Source organism: Teleopsis dalmanni, chromosome X (genome assembly GCF_002237135.1).
Source record: "Teleopsis dalmanni isolate 2A chromosome X, ASM223713v2, whole genome shotgun sequence".
Classification (NCBI taxonomy): Eukaryota; Metazoa; Arthropoda; class Insecta; order Diptera; family Diopsidae; genus Teleopsis; species Teleopsis dalmanni.
In genome coordinates, this window is record NC_051848.1 from 20,778,395 (window position 1) to 20,795,054 (window position 16,660).

The 16,660-nt window shown below is 30.6% G+C and overlaps 1 protein-coding gene across 2 annotated transcripts in view; it reads right to left on the bottom strand.

Annotated features, from left to right (window-relative positions):
* LOC119687381 (purine nucleoside phosphorylase-like) overlaps nucleotides 1–10,069 on the bottom strand; it is a 65,366-nt gene extending 55,297 nt beyond the window's left edge. The window contains exon 1 of one of the 2 annotated variants that reach the window (XM_038101670.1): nucleotides 9,868–10,069. The gene's annotated coding sequence lies outside the window, so the exon portion shown is untranslated. The remainder of the gene's footprint in view (nucleotides 1–9,867) is intronic. The other variant, XM_038101671.1, reaches the window with a different exon arrangement.
* Between the last annotated feature and the right edge of the window lie 6,591 nt (nucleotides 10,070–16,660).

Here is a 16,660-nt window from a genome sequence, read left to right on the forward strand (position 1 = left end):
TGTCGTTCCCTCCTGGTATCTAGATGACATATACATTATTGTGTCTGATAATTTCGTTTAAAGTTTTATTAGAGATTTCGGTAGGTTTAGATGTGCGTTCATGTAATATAAGAATACTTCAAAAAAAAAAATAATTTATATAAAAAATGTTGTTGGTTACATTAATTTATTATACATATACGCAACTACATCAGTTCTTGGAATAGAATTTGTAGGGGATAACGCTAAGTCAAGTTGATGGTACATAATTTTAGAAAATTTATTTAATTTAATTCGTTTTTAATTTTATTTTTTTATGATTTAATCGCTATTCGCTCATATCAACTTATACTCAATTAATTCATCATTATCAATTTTTGACGATGCTTGCCTTATCAACGTCTTTAATAAACTCAGCCCAGAATAACTTATATTTGTGGTAATAAAATATAAAAAGACAAAGAAGAAAGACTGGAAGACTGAAAGACTGAAAGAGGTGAAATTACGTAGAGAAAAAGGAAATCAAATAAAATAAAAAATAAAGCAAAGTTTAATGAAATGAGATATATAAAAAATTAAAAATGTATAAATGCTTAACATTACGTTGATTGGTTTTGATTAACACCGTTCGGTGCGATCTGAGCTGTAGATCGGTCCGGCTGAGAGCTGTATGAGAACGGCTTTCAGCGTATCTGAAGACAAGTATAGAGTGAAGAGATACACGTAGTCATGAGCCGAAGATGAATTGTAGATACACGCATATAAATGCTCTTGAAGTATGTATTTCATTGCGCTGACCACAAGCAAAAGCAAAAGCAAGGCAATCAAATTTTTATTATTTCAACAGAAATTTCTGTATATTTATTCATTTTTTCAGAAAATTTATTTACTATGAAATTCAATATTTTATTTATTTATTTGTCTTGGCTTGGCTTGGCTTGGCTTGGCTCGGTTTAGTTTAGTTTGATTCAATACAGTTTAGCTTGCGTTCTTTCGAAATTTTGCTTTCTTAGCTGTAATTTTATTGTTGCATGGTCCCCTCGTGCTGGAGAAGAGCGCGATAAGTATCAATTTTTAACATTTATATTAGTAGCATTCATTTGCCTTTAATTTACGTATTTAAATTTTAATTGATTTGGTGTAGTTATTATACAATATATATACATACGTCTCTATATATGCATGTGTGTGCAGATATTTCGGCTGAGCATCGTTATAAAAATGGTTAACAGCTGAGTAATTCTGCAGAAACAAGCCAGTGAACTATCACTCAGCTTCCCTTCAACACTAGCCTTTTATGTACTGAGCTAATCTTGATTGTGCCTAAATTAATTTACAATTATTGTAAATTGATTTCCAAGCACCACATCTGCGGCACCTTTGTACGTTTCCACTTTACTGTAGAATTATTGTTATTATAAGAATAGATTTTATAACTTTACGTCGGTATTTTATCTAATTATAAAAATATATTTAACATCTTTTGTACTAATTTAGTGCAGACTTTGGCTATTGAACCCTATGATTGAAAGGTTGTTGCGCTCATTTGAATGAACAAAGCTGGATATTGCGGCTATATGGCTTTCGAAATATGTACTGATAATGCTTGTATATTAGAAAAACCCGAAATATGTTAAGTTTATACTTTAGTATGAATATTAAATCAGAAAATTTTGATTATGTACATTTATATGTAATGCCAAGTCATCTAGGCATATCAAAATATGGAGTTCCATATAATTCGTAATAATAAAAGTAATTTACGTGATTACCTGCCTTGATGGCTCAACACTACGGTGTTCAAAAACACACTTGTTAATACAACGCGTCAATTAACGCCCCGATGAAACCACGAAAAATTTTACTGGGTCCAACGAAGTTGACTTCATATTCAGGACATTGCCTCCTTCTTGGTAGGGAACGAAGAACAGCTAAAACCTCTGCTGATCTTTGGGTTACAGCACCCGGTGATGAATGTATACAAATCATTGTTCCCGCTTAAGTATAGGTATTAACTATAGCCACCAAGACACTACCAACCTCAGTTTGTCAGAGCAGCTGAAGCTATGGGCACGTATCACAAGTGGGGAGACGCACTTACTACCATGCACACTTCCTGATAGTGTCCACATAACGCCGGGATCTTAGTCATCTCTCACGACAGGCATGCCTGACCTCGGGAATATTCTAACACCGTACCCACAGGAAAAAAAGTGCAATCGTAACTAAAATGGTTGTTAGGTAAATCAAATCTTGCCATATAGTTCGAATTATAGTTGCACAAAGACGAGAATATAAAACGGCCGTTTACTTATTAGCAATTGGTTTAATAAACGCCTTTGGTAATCTTGTTAGAGAGTATCTCATTATAAATTATACTGATAGTCTGTGCTACCAGTATGCATGATTCTTAAGCAAAACTTACTCATTGGCTTGATTTACGGCTACGTACAAGACCCCGTGCATCCCTCCGGAATAACATTTAAGCATACTCCACGGTTTCTTTTGTATCTGGACACGCTGGGCACGTGTCGTCTTCGTCGTGTTTAAGTTAAGCTTAGTTATAACATATTTATAAGTTTAACAGATGATCATTGTGTGCACAAAGAAGTTTATAGGATTAGGTCCAATATATGGGCACAATTCCTAGCATTAAGTTACCGATTTTGATAAGAACAGCAATTTTACGAAATTTTTTTAGAGATACTGGACTTAAGAGTTTGAAATTGAGATTGGGTCTTATTAAGTTCTCATCCTAGTGTGTTCTAATGCCTTTGAAAAAATTTTCAAATTGCCGAATTGTTTTTAGTTGCCGATCGTAGAATGGATCAAGCGCTTTATGTAGATATCTTTCTGCAAACTAATTTTTGATTTGGAAATTTTGATAATTTTTAATATTGTTTGCGACAATTTTTTCACTTTATGATTACTCAAATATATGGTATGTCTATAGTATAGAAATGTGATCTCAAACGATATAAGAAAACGATATACGATATAAGAAAACGAAGGCAAAAAATTTTTATATGGAAGATAATTAATTGTTTAAAAAAATCCGTACATTGCGACTAGTTAGAAAATAGATATTTTTATATATATGTAGAACTACATTTTAAAATAATATTTTTATGGTATTTTTCTGGTAAAGTGTCTCAATGTTTGTTCCACATTGTTTAAATGAATCTACTACGAATATCACTTCGGAATAATGAATATCGATTGAAGGAACTGATTCATTGAAGAAGTAATATAAGAGAAAATGTATATTGTTTCGTTAATTAAAAAATGAATGTAAGCAATATTTGATAGCAAAGGTACTTCTTCACCCTTTTGTACACGCACACCATTGGAACGCCGTTCAGAGACAATTGCACGGTTTTCGGCAAACTGCATTCGAGCACTACACAAAGCACAATCACTGCTGGAGAATAAGTTCGAATTCGTTTATAAAAAGGCCTATGCATGGTTCAATCTGTACGGACTTGTGGATAGGCAGGAGCAAATACGTGTGCATGTGTGCAAATCTGTGAGATGCATAAAGTGCGTAAACTCATGTATTGGTGCATTTTTGTTAATGTGCAAAGTTAAAAATTTGCACTTTGGCAAATGCTACATTTTGAGCCGACGAAGCGTAAATTAGGATTTCAAAATGACATTTGGAATATTTACGACTTGGTCGAATGTGCATGGACCTGATGCATTTTGGAAATGAGTTGACGTTGTTATTCATGGCAATTGTTTATGCACATAGCATGTGGGTGGCATAAATACGTGTATAGTTCAGGCTGGATGGATGGGGGCGCACTTAAACCAAACCAAGTCAACCTTTCACTGGTCTACGGTAAATAAAGTGCGTACAAGGGACTTCATGTTAAATTATGCAATTTTCAATTGATGAAAACTTTTCAAAATTACAAGTTTTTACTTTGACAAAACTGTTTATATAAGCACAATCACAATCGCACTCACACACACACACACACACACACACACTCATACAAAGCAAAAAATTGGGTATGTGTGAACGTATGTGAATGAAATGTTTCTGTGAAATTGCTTTGCATGCGACTGATTTGTTTTGAAATATTAATGTAGGTGCTCTAATGCGTTCTATGCAATATCAGAACTGATCCATTTAGTCCCTTAAAAGTTTTATTAAAAGGTTTCTGTTGGTATTTTTTTTCTTTTTTTTATTTTTTTTTGTTGTGGGTCGTTTTGTTTATCGAGCTTACATGCAAAATATTTAGTTTGTATCTTTTTTTTCTTCTTTCGATACATGCAAAACCACTCACGTATATTAGTAATCAATCTTTTTTCTACCGAAAAGTCACACTTATAGAATAATATACAAAAAAAAAAAAATTAAAGCAATTTTTTTATGAATCGATAAAAAATTTCCTGTGTGTCCCACACGTATTTATTTCTGTAAAAAAAGAGAAAACCTGCCAAATATTCCATTTTCCTTTAAATAAATAAACATCATCAATGTCAAATCGAAATCATTCATTCATTCATATGCAATTTTTTTTCTATTTTAAACTAAATTGTGAACCAATTCGCATAACGACTTATCAAAATAAATAAAAAGTGCAAAAAAATAATGAAATTACGGTAGTAAATACTTGTGTTATAAAAACTGTCACATACTCATTCATATATTGACGTTTCCACTTTTACAGATACTTCTTCCGCAAATTATCTGAGCGGAAAGCAACGCAACATATCGCAACGCAACGTAACGTAACGAAACAGAATATTTCGCTTGGCTCTGAAAATTTGCAAAGTACGTGCTATATGAGTTGATATGAGACATGGTTTCGGGGGTACACTGACATTATCATCTCCAAAGTATGTATCAACATTAAAATCACCGGGGATGGCTCTTTATATGAGGATAGGTTGGCACATGTCCTTATGAATGATGCGTTAATGTGACAAGAGCACAGTGGGTGAATTAGGTGTGATAGTAGTAGGTAGGATATCCATTCCCGAAGACATTGTTCTTACAACTGTAATAATTGTAGCAAATTCTTAATATAATTTCATGCGAATATATATAAATATAATAATAAAAACATTTAATTATTAAATAATTAATAATAACAAATAATATAATTAATTAATAACAAATCATCATTGAAAAAATATTTGCTTCGGTTATATTAATTTATGTTAGATCGTGATCCTGATAATGACTCTCAAGGAAAGTCAAAATATAGTATGTACTAAAAATTGTTAAACAAACGTTGAATTATTTAATAAAAAGCGACCTATAGCCGGATAAAAAAAAAATATATAAAAACCATTATATTTGCTTTCATTTTAAACAGCTGGTTTTGTTTGGAAATATATACAGCAGTACCAATATATCAGACAAGACCATGTAAACACTAAAATCAATTTTCTATCTAGGTCTAATTTTTATAAAGTTAAGGATGGTTTTCTGTTCTGATCTAATCATGTAGTGTACTTTGAGGTCAGCGTATTTTGTTACTAAAGTTATAATTCATACGCTTACTTAGTTCTAGCTAATACACTCAAAGTGATATATAAAAATTTTATTTATTATTAAAACAACAATAATTTATTATTTCAATGACCAAATATTTTTCAGAGTAATTTTGTTTTTTAATATTTTGAACTGACATACAACACTGTGCACGAGTGTATAAGAACATCTTCAACAAATCCGGAAAAGGATGAATATATTATTCCTCAATATATGTATTTTATATTTATTGTCAAAGTACATATTGAATAATAAATAGATCCTCGAAACTCATCAAAAAAAACCGTGTGCACACTGCAAGGTTTACTGCAGTTCTTTCTGGTCATTGATGTATAGGTACCCACGCAGAGAAACTGCGCATTCCCCATAATCCTCACTGCAGAAGTTTCCTCACTGGAAATCGGAAGGAAAAAGAAACCATAATACATTTTCTCTGTGAATGTTCGGCTTTGGCGTCCAGTAGATGTAAATTCTAAGGAAGATATTTCTTTGTCAGTTTGTCTGACTGTTTACCGGTAAAGACGAAAGACCTATTAAATTATCTAAATTCGACGGGATGGATTTAGTCTCTTAAAATATCTCTAAAAGTCTCTTTAGTCCGTTAAATAACAAAATTATTTTTAAAATTAAAATAAATAATAATAATTATTATTATAACTATAATAAATTATAGTAATTATAATAAATTATAATAACTATTTCTATAATTATAATTATATAATAATTATATATAATTATATTATTATAATAAATTATAATAATTATTACTATATTTATAATAAATTATAATAATTATTATTATATTTATAATAAATTATAATAATTATTAATATAATTATAATAATTATTATTACAATAATTATTGTGATTATAATTATTATTATAATTATAGTTCTAATTATAATGAACAATTATTAATACTATAATTATAATGAATTATAATAGTAATTCTTATAATTATTGTGATTTATAATAATTTATTATAATTATAATTGATTCTAATAATTATTATTATAATTATAATTAAATATTATAGTTACTTGGTTTGATCTAATACTGTTAAGACTTCAAATGTACGTAAGTTAGATATGTAATTTTTATTTATAAGTGTATATATTTATCCTAGGCTTATTGTTACAGATTTTCATACTATTTTTAGGTACATAATTGACTAATTTTTAGCTAGGAACTTTGCTAATGAAAACTTTGCATTTTTAAGGTAACCTATACTATAAATGCTAGTTTAATATATTTGCTAGTATCTTAATTAAACATAGTTTATTTATATTTATTATATTGTCAAATGTATAAGTGTACCTTTCTTTTTTTAATAGTTTATGTATGGAATAGTATTAAAGTAAATAAATCAGATCTAATATATCCACGCTAAACAAATTTGTTGCATTCACTCTATCAATTTCAGTATTTGACTGAGGTAATATACCCCCAATTGAAAATAATGTAAAACTATACAAAACGCATGAAATCAAGTGTTTCCCCAGGGTTGCATAAATTATAGCTTTGTGTCAAAATGGAAAATCTTTGCATACAAAGGAATCCCCCAACAAAAACTGAAGTAAAAACGAACCGAACACAGTGGAGAGACATCGAGTTACACGCGATAAGTCGAGAAAAACGAAAAATACTACTTGAGAAAAAATTGAACCAAACACGGAGAGTATAAAAAAAAGATACAAAATAAAAATAAGAATGAAATAAATAAAATAAAAAACAAAATATATATTTAAAGTAAAAACTTAAAAAAGAGAAAAAAATCTTGAACAAAAAATCGCTGTGGGAGAAGCACACAGGATATGCCAACGTGTAATGGCATATCCTTGAGAAAACATGAAATATCTTTACTATATTTTTCCCCAATGATATGACTTGTGGGGAATACATAATATTTTTGGCTTTCTTTAGGATTTTTATAAAAACGCCACTTTTCTTATAAATTAAATAAAAAACGAAGTGAAATTGTCAAAAGAATAAACGCATCGTTTTTCAATGGAGTGAAGCAAATGTACATTGACACGCGGCGTGGTACATTATTTAGAAATCATAAAAAATCGTCTGTGGAAAACAGATGAAAAAACTCATTGAATAGGAAAATTGTGATTGATCGCTAAGCAAGCGCATATTACACTGAGCACACAGCTTCCACCAGCGCGGCTACGTAAACAAACGGAAATACAATACCGCACAGAAAACGATATAATTGAAATACTTCCAGGACCCTCCATGAAAATATATGTGTACTTAAACAGTTGAACTGCGAACGACTGAACTGGGGAACGGCGTTAAAGAGGCATATTGATATGGTGCGGTTACTTCGGTTGTACTTGGATTGCAGCAACAAATACACAAATACATATGTTGGCGTTATCAGAAAAACTGGAACATTAATGGCAAGGATAACTAGGATATGTTTTCATTGACATAATGCTATTACTATGGGAGGTTGTTTTTTTTTAGCAAAATATTGCAGAATTTTTGAGCAGTCAATAAAATATTTTTGAAGTTTTGGTTTTGAAATTTAATATCCAAAGCAGAATGACATCCAGGGGAAGCGTAAATGACTGGCAAAAAGTGAGTTATTGAGGTTTTTTATGTGATTACTAGTTTGCATTAAATTTGATTGATTTTGATTGATAGTTAGCGTAGAAAGGGTTAAAAATGGTTAGACTTGGGTGTATAACTTTGTATATTAATTTTGTCAGTGTGTTTGCGATACAATACTGATACGTACACAACTCTAACACAACTTGTTATATTATATTATGTTTGTGGACAGAAGCTATCTGATATATTTTCCAACTACTTTCAAGTGGAGGAAATGAAAAGGTAGTTATAATAAGTTAACATCTTATATTAAGTTCAACAGTATTGCTGAGTAGATTAGAAATCCCTACCCAATTGACTCTGGCCGTTGTACCAGAGCGGCTACTCAAAAATACAACATAAAGTAGATATAACAAGACTTACACAAAACTGTTCTCAAAATTGCTGTGATTACGTATATATCAAAGAATCCTATACCATAGAGCAGCTTAATGTTATTTTTATTAAGTCCACTTTCTGTTGGTTGCCGGAACAGCCACACTATGTAGCTTAATTTTTATTTTTATTATTACATACTAGTCTATATAGATATCGCAGACATTTCGAAGTTTCTTTGATTTCTTCCTCAGGGCCGTGCATAATAACTACTCAACTGATGTGTACTCCGATTTGAGAAAGAAGTCAAACAAACTTCAAAATATCAGCGATATCTATATACACTATTATATAAAAATTAAAACAAAAATTAAAACTAATCAATAAGTATTTTATTTTTGAATCGCAACAGTCTTTTTATTCACTAATAAAAAAAATAGGTTTTTATTACCATATCACTTATTATGATACTGTTTGGAGTATTAATTGCAGTCTGTGAGTTTCACTTGCCGTACCCGACCGAAGGTGTAAATCTAGTACCACGAAGATCAGGTCCGAAAGTTAGACGTGTGAAAATGTTTGTAATCATTATTTTTATTCAGTGTGGAGTCACATTCTACAACTGACTGCTATGCCCCAAAGAACAGCAGTGCTGTTAACTGGACCTCGTTCCCTCTCCAGGAGAAAACTATATTGAAATGCGTTATGTGTCAATTGTTATTGGCGAAATTCTTTGAAATTTCAATGAAAGTGTTTATTATTGCATTATTATTGTGTTAAGAATATCGTGGTGTTGAGCCTTAATGGTAAGTAATAACATTAGAAAACGATGGACTCTGCACTATTTATTAGTTAAAAGAAAACACAGACCTAGATGTCACGCATAAATTTACATTATCTCATCTTTATAATTCATAGGCTAGTTATTTAGCTTGACCTTCCTTCGTTGTAATAACATGTCGTGTTGGTAGAAGTGTCCGATCTCTAACTAGCGCTTGAAACTTTACCTGATTGCCTGCGAGCATATTTGGATTGCTATCGTGCTATAGTGTTTCTTTTGACTTGCAACGAAATATTTTCATAATCGATTCTTCGAGTACACAAATCAGATACGAAGAAGTATCTTACTAAATCTTAGACAAAACAAACTCAAAAGCTTGACTCTGATGTAATCTGTCAGTTGTGCTCTTATACGATAGTAGGCTTGATATTATTTGGTTGAGATCAGGTTCAGAATTTGCTTAAGTTTATTGAATGTCACTTGCAAATGAACTCGATGTGTGTTTTATTGATCATATTATCGTTCACAAAGTCATATATAATATAGGATTAGATGCTAGATCTTTTTTTTCTGTTTTTGTGATTTGAAGACATACTTAGATCTGTTTTAGTTCAATTTTATTAACCTTACATTACATTTGTACAATAGAATCTTTACTTACATTGAGCACAAGTTATGAATTAATTCCATCAAATATCCTGAAAGGTTTCGTCAATTAACTGATTTATTTTATTTAATTTAAATTTTCTGAATGCAAAACTACACCGTCGATTGCGATGCCTGCGAATGCGCAATTAAAACTGAATTCGACTTTCAAGGCTTAGAGTCGCTTTACTTCAGACTGAAACTCATACTCTTCTTTGGTTGACAACTGTTTTTGCTCTAATTGTGGTGCTCACTGATTATTAAAGTTCCATAAATCGAAAATTTTTCAAATTTGTAAATATTTACACAAATGTATTTTTTTTTGATAAAGTATCTTTTACTTAGAATTTCCCCAATAATTAAGTCTATCGGGTTGCAGAATATCTTCAAGAAGCAGTAAATTTTTATTTGTGCTATACATAGATTCTTATCTGTCATTAAAACAAATTGCTCAGTCAACTGGCAAAAAACAAAATTTCAAGAAAAATTTTTGATGTCATTATAAGGCCATATTATTTTCAAATATTGTATCTTCAGCATAAGTTATTGTATCTAATCTATATAGCTACTTTTTACAAATGGTTTTTCAGACGTTCAAAATTCAACAATTTCTGTTTGGTTTATTGTGATTCATCATGAGAAATGCTCAATTCAAATGAATCAATGAAATGTTAGTACAAAAAAGTGGCTTCAATGAATTAGGTTTTAAGTTTTTCTTTATATATCTATGACAAAAAAATGAGAATAAAATTTTATGAACATTATTTGTAAGTATTTCGCACTTTAATTGCAATGAAACATGGTTTTTAGTTAAGTTTATACAGACATACTTTACCTATCTCCTGAACAAAGTGAACCCTGTGAACCTACCGTAAGGTTAAGAGATGATTTCTTGATATAAAATATGAAAGCTATCGTTGAAGAGAGCAGGAACCAATTTTAAATATACTAAAAGTGAAGAAAGGAAAAATAAATACATAGTGAAAAAACTATTTATACCTCAATAACAGTTCTTTAAAATCGAAGAGAGGAAGAGAGAGTGAGAGAGAGGGAGAAGAAAAAAGAAAAGAAACACTCTCTCGCAAAAATTATTTATAAAATGGCAAAAAATTGAATATAAAAGATTTACAATAACAGTTTTTTAAAATCTCACGTACGAAGAGAGAGAGAGTGAGAGAGAGAGAGAGAGAGAGAGAGAGAGAAGGAGAAGAAAAAAGAAAAGAAGAACTCTGTCGCAAATAGTATTTATAAAATGGCAAAAAAATTGAATATAAAAGATTTTCAACAATTTTGTAATATTTTCCCAAAACCGGGGCTTCAAAAAAAAAAAAGTTCAGAAAAGGAGAAAACTGATAATCTGTTAACTAAAGCCATATAAGGATATATTTGGCGAACTATCAACATCAATGCAGGTTTTATGAATTCTAGTTTATTAGTGAAAGATGTCAGTATTTTTGACGGTTATTAATGGTTATAATTTCTTATCGTTAATGCGATAAATTGATCTATTTATATAAAAATATTGTTCAGACTTTTTCACAGAGTCTTGGCTTCCATTTAATTTAAAATCTCTGACACTCTATATAATACCTTATATATGTATATGTATTTGAGTTTTTGAGCAAATAAAAATTATTGTTAAATTTAAGAAAAACATTAATTCCATTTTTTTTGGACCAACTTATTTAACAAAAGAAAACTTTTACTTTAAGAAGTCTTCAAGAAAAAATCTGGCGTTGTTTAATCGGATGAACGCTGAGACCAGTCATAACCACCGTTTGATTTGTGCGCAAGTTGTGTGAGGTAGTAAGCCATCTTCTTGAAACCAGAAGTGCTGCATATCGTTTTCACGAACAATCGGCATAAAATAAAGGGCATAAAAAATCGGCTATAATTATCCGATAACCTAGCTAATTAACATTTGTTGCTTTAGCACTGATGTCTTCAAAATAATATGTATTCCATGATTATATTAACCCAAATTTCGCACCATACTGTCACTTTTTGGCTCTAAAGAGGTATTTTTTCAAAGATGAGTAGATTTTCTATGACATATAACCGAAAATTGTTATGATTGTTTACTAAAAATCCTCATAGGCTTTAATGTATTATATTAGTCACAGCTTTGGTAATCAGACGCTATCTCTATTGAACATTAGAAGGTAGATATTTAAAGTGCTCTGGTATGAATCTCACTTTTTGTGTTAGTAGATTTGTTAATAAAAATAAATTATCACATGTGAAGCATAGAAAACTCGAAGACAGGTGATTATGTGCTTTAATGTAATTTGAAGATTGTGTCGTGTACTGCTTTTTACTGATTTAAAAATGAAGTAAATCAGTATATCACTATCGTGAATACTGTTCCCAAACAGAGATATGATGCAAAGTGCTTAAGTATATACTATATTAATCAAAATTCAAAAAAAAAAATTAATGGGCAAAAATTGATATATTAATCTAAATGAAATATTAATCTAATTACAAAAAAAAAAAAAAATATTAAAAAGTTGAGAAATTATATTTGTGAAAGAATCTTATAAAAACATTTTGTAGTAGAAATCAGCGCAACTGGTGAAGTGAAAAATGCTCAACCCGCGAATTCCGATAATGAATACAGTCTACGTTGACTGTATTGCATTGGTGGAATTGGCCAAACTGGCGCTGGTTTATGATGCAAACATGTTTTCCAGTTTACGAGATTTATACGTCAGTTGCCATATATTTATTAATTGCCAAAGCTCGTAAATAACTTTATGACGAATGTTATTGTTCTGCGATGTGGCCCTGCATATGCGACAACTTCAAGATATTTATGAGTTTATACAAGTGACTGCAAACACTAGTGCACCAAGCGCTACAACCAAAGACAAATAAAAATATTAAAAGTAATTTTGTAGTTCCACTATAAATCTACATGTGATTTACCACATATGAATTTACGATTATTGGCAAGAAATGAGAGAACGCATACACCACTCGGCAGTTCCGTCATCATTCTGGAAATTATTAAAATCATATTCAAGTCAAGTTTACATTTATACCAAGTTTATGTAATGCCTTTAGTCTGAAGTTATTTTGAAATGTCTGATAAGTTATTTATCTATTAATTCACAACAGACACTTTCGATTACACCAATTCACCCATTCACATATTCTTGATAACATATATATTTCATCAGTAAAAACTTTACACTTCTTCCATGAAAATTATTTACCTGGCAGGTTGATAACAGACACTAAGATAGTTTTAATTTTTCTAATTATTTTTTTTTCTTATAAACAATACTACTATTATGAAAGATTGTGTGTTATCTATTCAAAGTTGAATTGATACTACAGTGAAATCCAACATTTGATGTGCTTAATTCCATTATCTATATAATTACCATAGAATATTAGGATTGTAAAAGTGATTCACTGATGTAGTGTAAGCAAACACCGATTATCTTTACAATAATCCAAACATTTGATATATGGTCGGGTTAGTTAAGATTAGAATGGAAGCCAACTCCAATCTACAGTTATACTCGTATACCCTAGCCCACTTGAGTTTAAATAATGGTCCGTTTTGAAATCAAGAGTTATCGTTATTCATATCCAGATCAGAAGTTCTCTCAAAGGGACTTGCAGTATTTTGCACTATTTTTTGGAAACTTAATTCAAACTCTAGCTAATAAAGGTGTGATCCAAATCGTCAATTTTGTTTCATGATTATTCAATCACATGATTACTATTATTATTGTTAGGGGATGTGGCACTGCGACCGTCGGGTCTATTGTGCCCACCTGATTACTAATTTTCACTAAATTGAAAAAAGTAATTAATTAATTTAATACTTAATTAATTTAATATTAATTAATATAAATTAATATTAAGTTATTAATATTTTAAAATAATAGAAGAAATATGCGGACATATAACATACGAAATCATAAGATTTTTCAACACTGAATATTTTTTTGAAAAGTTACGTTATGGATCGTAAGATATAATAGCCAAACTATGAATGCAGTAATACGGAGAGTTAATATTCGTCCCCATTTATCTATAAAGATCGTATTTATGAGCATAATTCTCAACCTCTTGACGTCAGATGTAATAGTTTAATCATGAATACAGTAATACGGAGAGTTAATATTCGACCGCGTGTAGTTATATAGATCGTATTTGTGAGCATAACTCTCAAATTCTCAATGCTTCGATGCTAACGATCGTAAGATATAATAGCCCAACTATGATACAGTGACACGGAGAGTTAATATTCGTCCCCGTATAACAATAAAGATCGTATTTATGAGTATAATTTCCAAACTCTTGACGCTTTGATGCTAAAGATCGTAATATGCAATAGCCCAACTATGAATACAATGACAAGAAGAATTAATATTCATCCCCGTATAGGTCGTATAAACATAAAGATCGTATTTGTGAGCATAATTCTCAGACTCTCAACGCTTTGATGCTAAGGATCGTAAGATACAATAGCACAACTTTGCTAGAGCGACACGGAGAGTTGATATTCGTCCCCGTATAACTATTAAGATCGTATAATGAATATAATTCCCAAACTCTCAACGCTTTTATGCTAAGAATCGTAAGTTACAATAGTCTAACTATGAACGCAGTAACACAGAGAATTAATATTCGTCCCCATATAGGTATATAGATCGTTTTCATAAGTATATATATATTGTATTTTAAATACTTTGAAGTATTCCTTTTACAAGTATTCAATAAAATTTGGTGTCTCATGAAGGATATTTAAATTTTTGTGTTTCGCATCTTATGACAAAGGCTAGACAATATATTAAAATAATTATTTGATCGAAGTAACAATCAGAAGTGAGTTTTATTGACGTTTATTTTTCAAAGCACAAAACAGATTATCTTGTAAAATTATTAACTGTGATTGTCTTTGAGAAGTTTACGGGACTGAATATCTATTGCAATTTTGTGGTTATATCAAAATAGATATTTCTTCTCTTCTTCTTTGTTCCGTTAACTCCCAGTGGAGCACAGGGCCTTAATATTAACTTATGGAAATTGATTGAGTACAGGCCATAGCCGCTTAAAGGCAAAAATATGTTAAGTTATTTATATTTTATTAAATTATTATTGTAAATAATAAAAAATAATATTATTATAAATATATTATAACTATAAATTATTAAATGGAGTTATTTTAAACTTTAAATGACTACAGTAGTGCCTGGTAGGGAATGTATGGTTTTTGTAGATATACAATATCTGACATGAGGTGATATGAATCACCTCAGTGCGGATATTCGAAGGATTTGAATTTGGAGAAGACTCACGTGTTTTAAGTTTTTGAATGTGAATATAAATATTTGTTTTAAATCTCAAGAAGTTATAAATTTTTTTTTCTCCTTAAACAAAATTTTATTGGTTCTGTATTGTTTGCGAGTTTTGATTTTATTGTTAAAATTGTTTTCTGTGCTCGTTTACATTTGTTGCTTTTATTAATTATTGCTGACCATAAAAATACTTATTAAATTAAGAAACCAGCCACAAACATATTTATATGCACGAATCTCTCAAATTATAGCACTCATATGCATTTTATCTGTTGCTTTAAAATTTTATTGAAATCATTATAAATTTCACTGCGTTCATAATTCATGGTTTACGGTTGTATCGTGTCAAAGAGAAAAAGTATTAAAAATCAATTAAAGCTCACAAGCCAAAGGTAAAAGCGACGACGCGACGTTCCAATATTAATGCTACGTTTAAAGATACATACTTACGATATATATATATATGTATATATATGTAATGTTTATAAATATATATTGTATTTTTACTTTTATTTTGTCAACACGATCTTGATATCTGTATCTGCCGCATGTGAAAATAACCTTGATGACAACAACAACAACAACAACAACAACAACAGCAACTGCTGCAACAGCTATATGAGTCTATAACAAATAAGCATCATCGTCAACAACAATAACAAGTGATCGGCTCCAACAACATAAGCAGAGACGCGGCTATGGTTAGTCATAAAAATACTGAGATGCAACAGATCACAGATCACAGATTGCAGAACAGAAAACTTCATAATGCAACCAAATAAGCAACACAAGTACGACTGCAAAGAGTTTCAATCGAATCGGGAATTGGCATTGGTGATTGTCGCAAAAGAACGCACAAAGTCATCATCAGCGCCATCATCGTCCACATCATCTTCATCACCATCCGTTGACGATCGATGCTTTAGTATCAATGTTCCGTTGTCATAAAACTTCATTCATTTATAATTTAATATTACATTACGCTAAAGTCCGGGCTGATGTATTTCTTCTTGCCCTGGCTATGTTCGTGCCGAATGCTTGTGTCGCAATTGTTGGTGGCATATGTTGCTGACTGTTGGCGGCTGGTGTAGCAGTGCAGTTTTTTCTTCCATTCCCAATAATCTGACCGCTTCACTTGATCAGTTGAGACTACGTCTGCTTTGGTGATAAAGCTTTATGTGCCTCAATGCGCCTCAATGTATTAAACTGTAAATATTACATTGGAGTTTGTCATTCGTCCATCTTTTTAGGATGCAGTGAGTTTTTGTTCAATATTGCTCAGTCTCATTATTTTAAATCACTGATTATTTATCACAAAATTGAATTTGTAACTTAAAATTGCTGAGGTGGCGAAACAGAGAAATTGCTTGAGAGGCAATTGACACGAAACGGAGATCTTAAATATGTACGAATAATTTTAATGAGCTCTCAAGAAAATTGAGTAGGAATCAGAAGACATTATACTAAAGCTGAAGCTTTAACTGAAGTTTT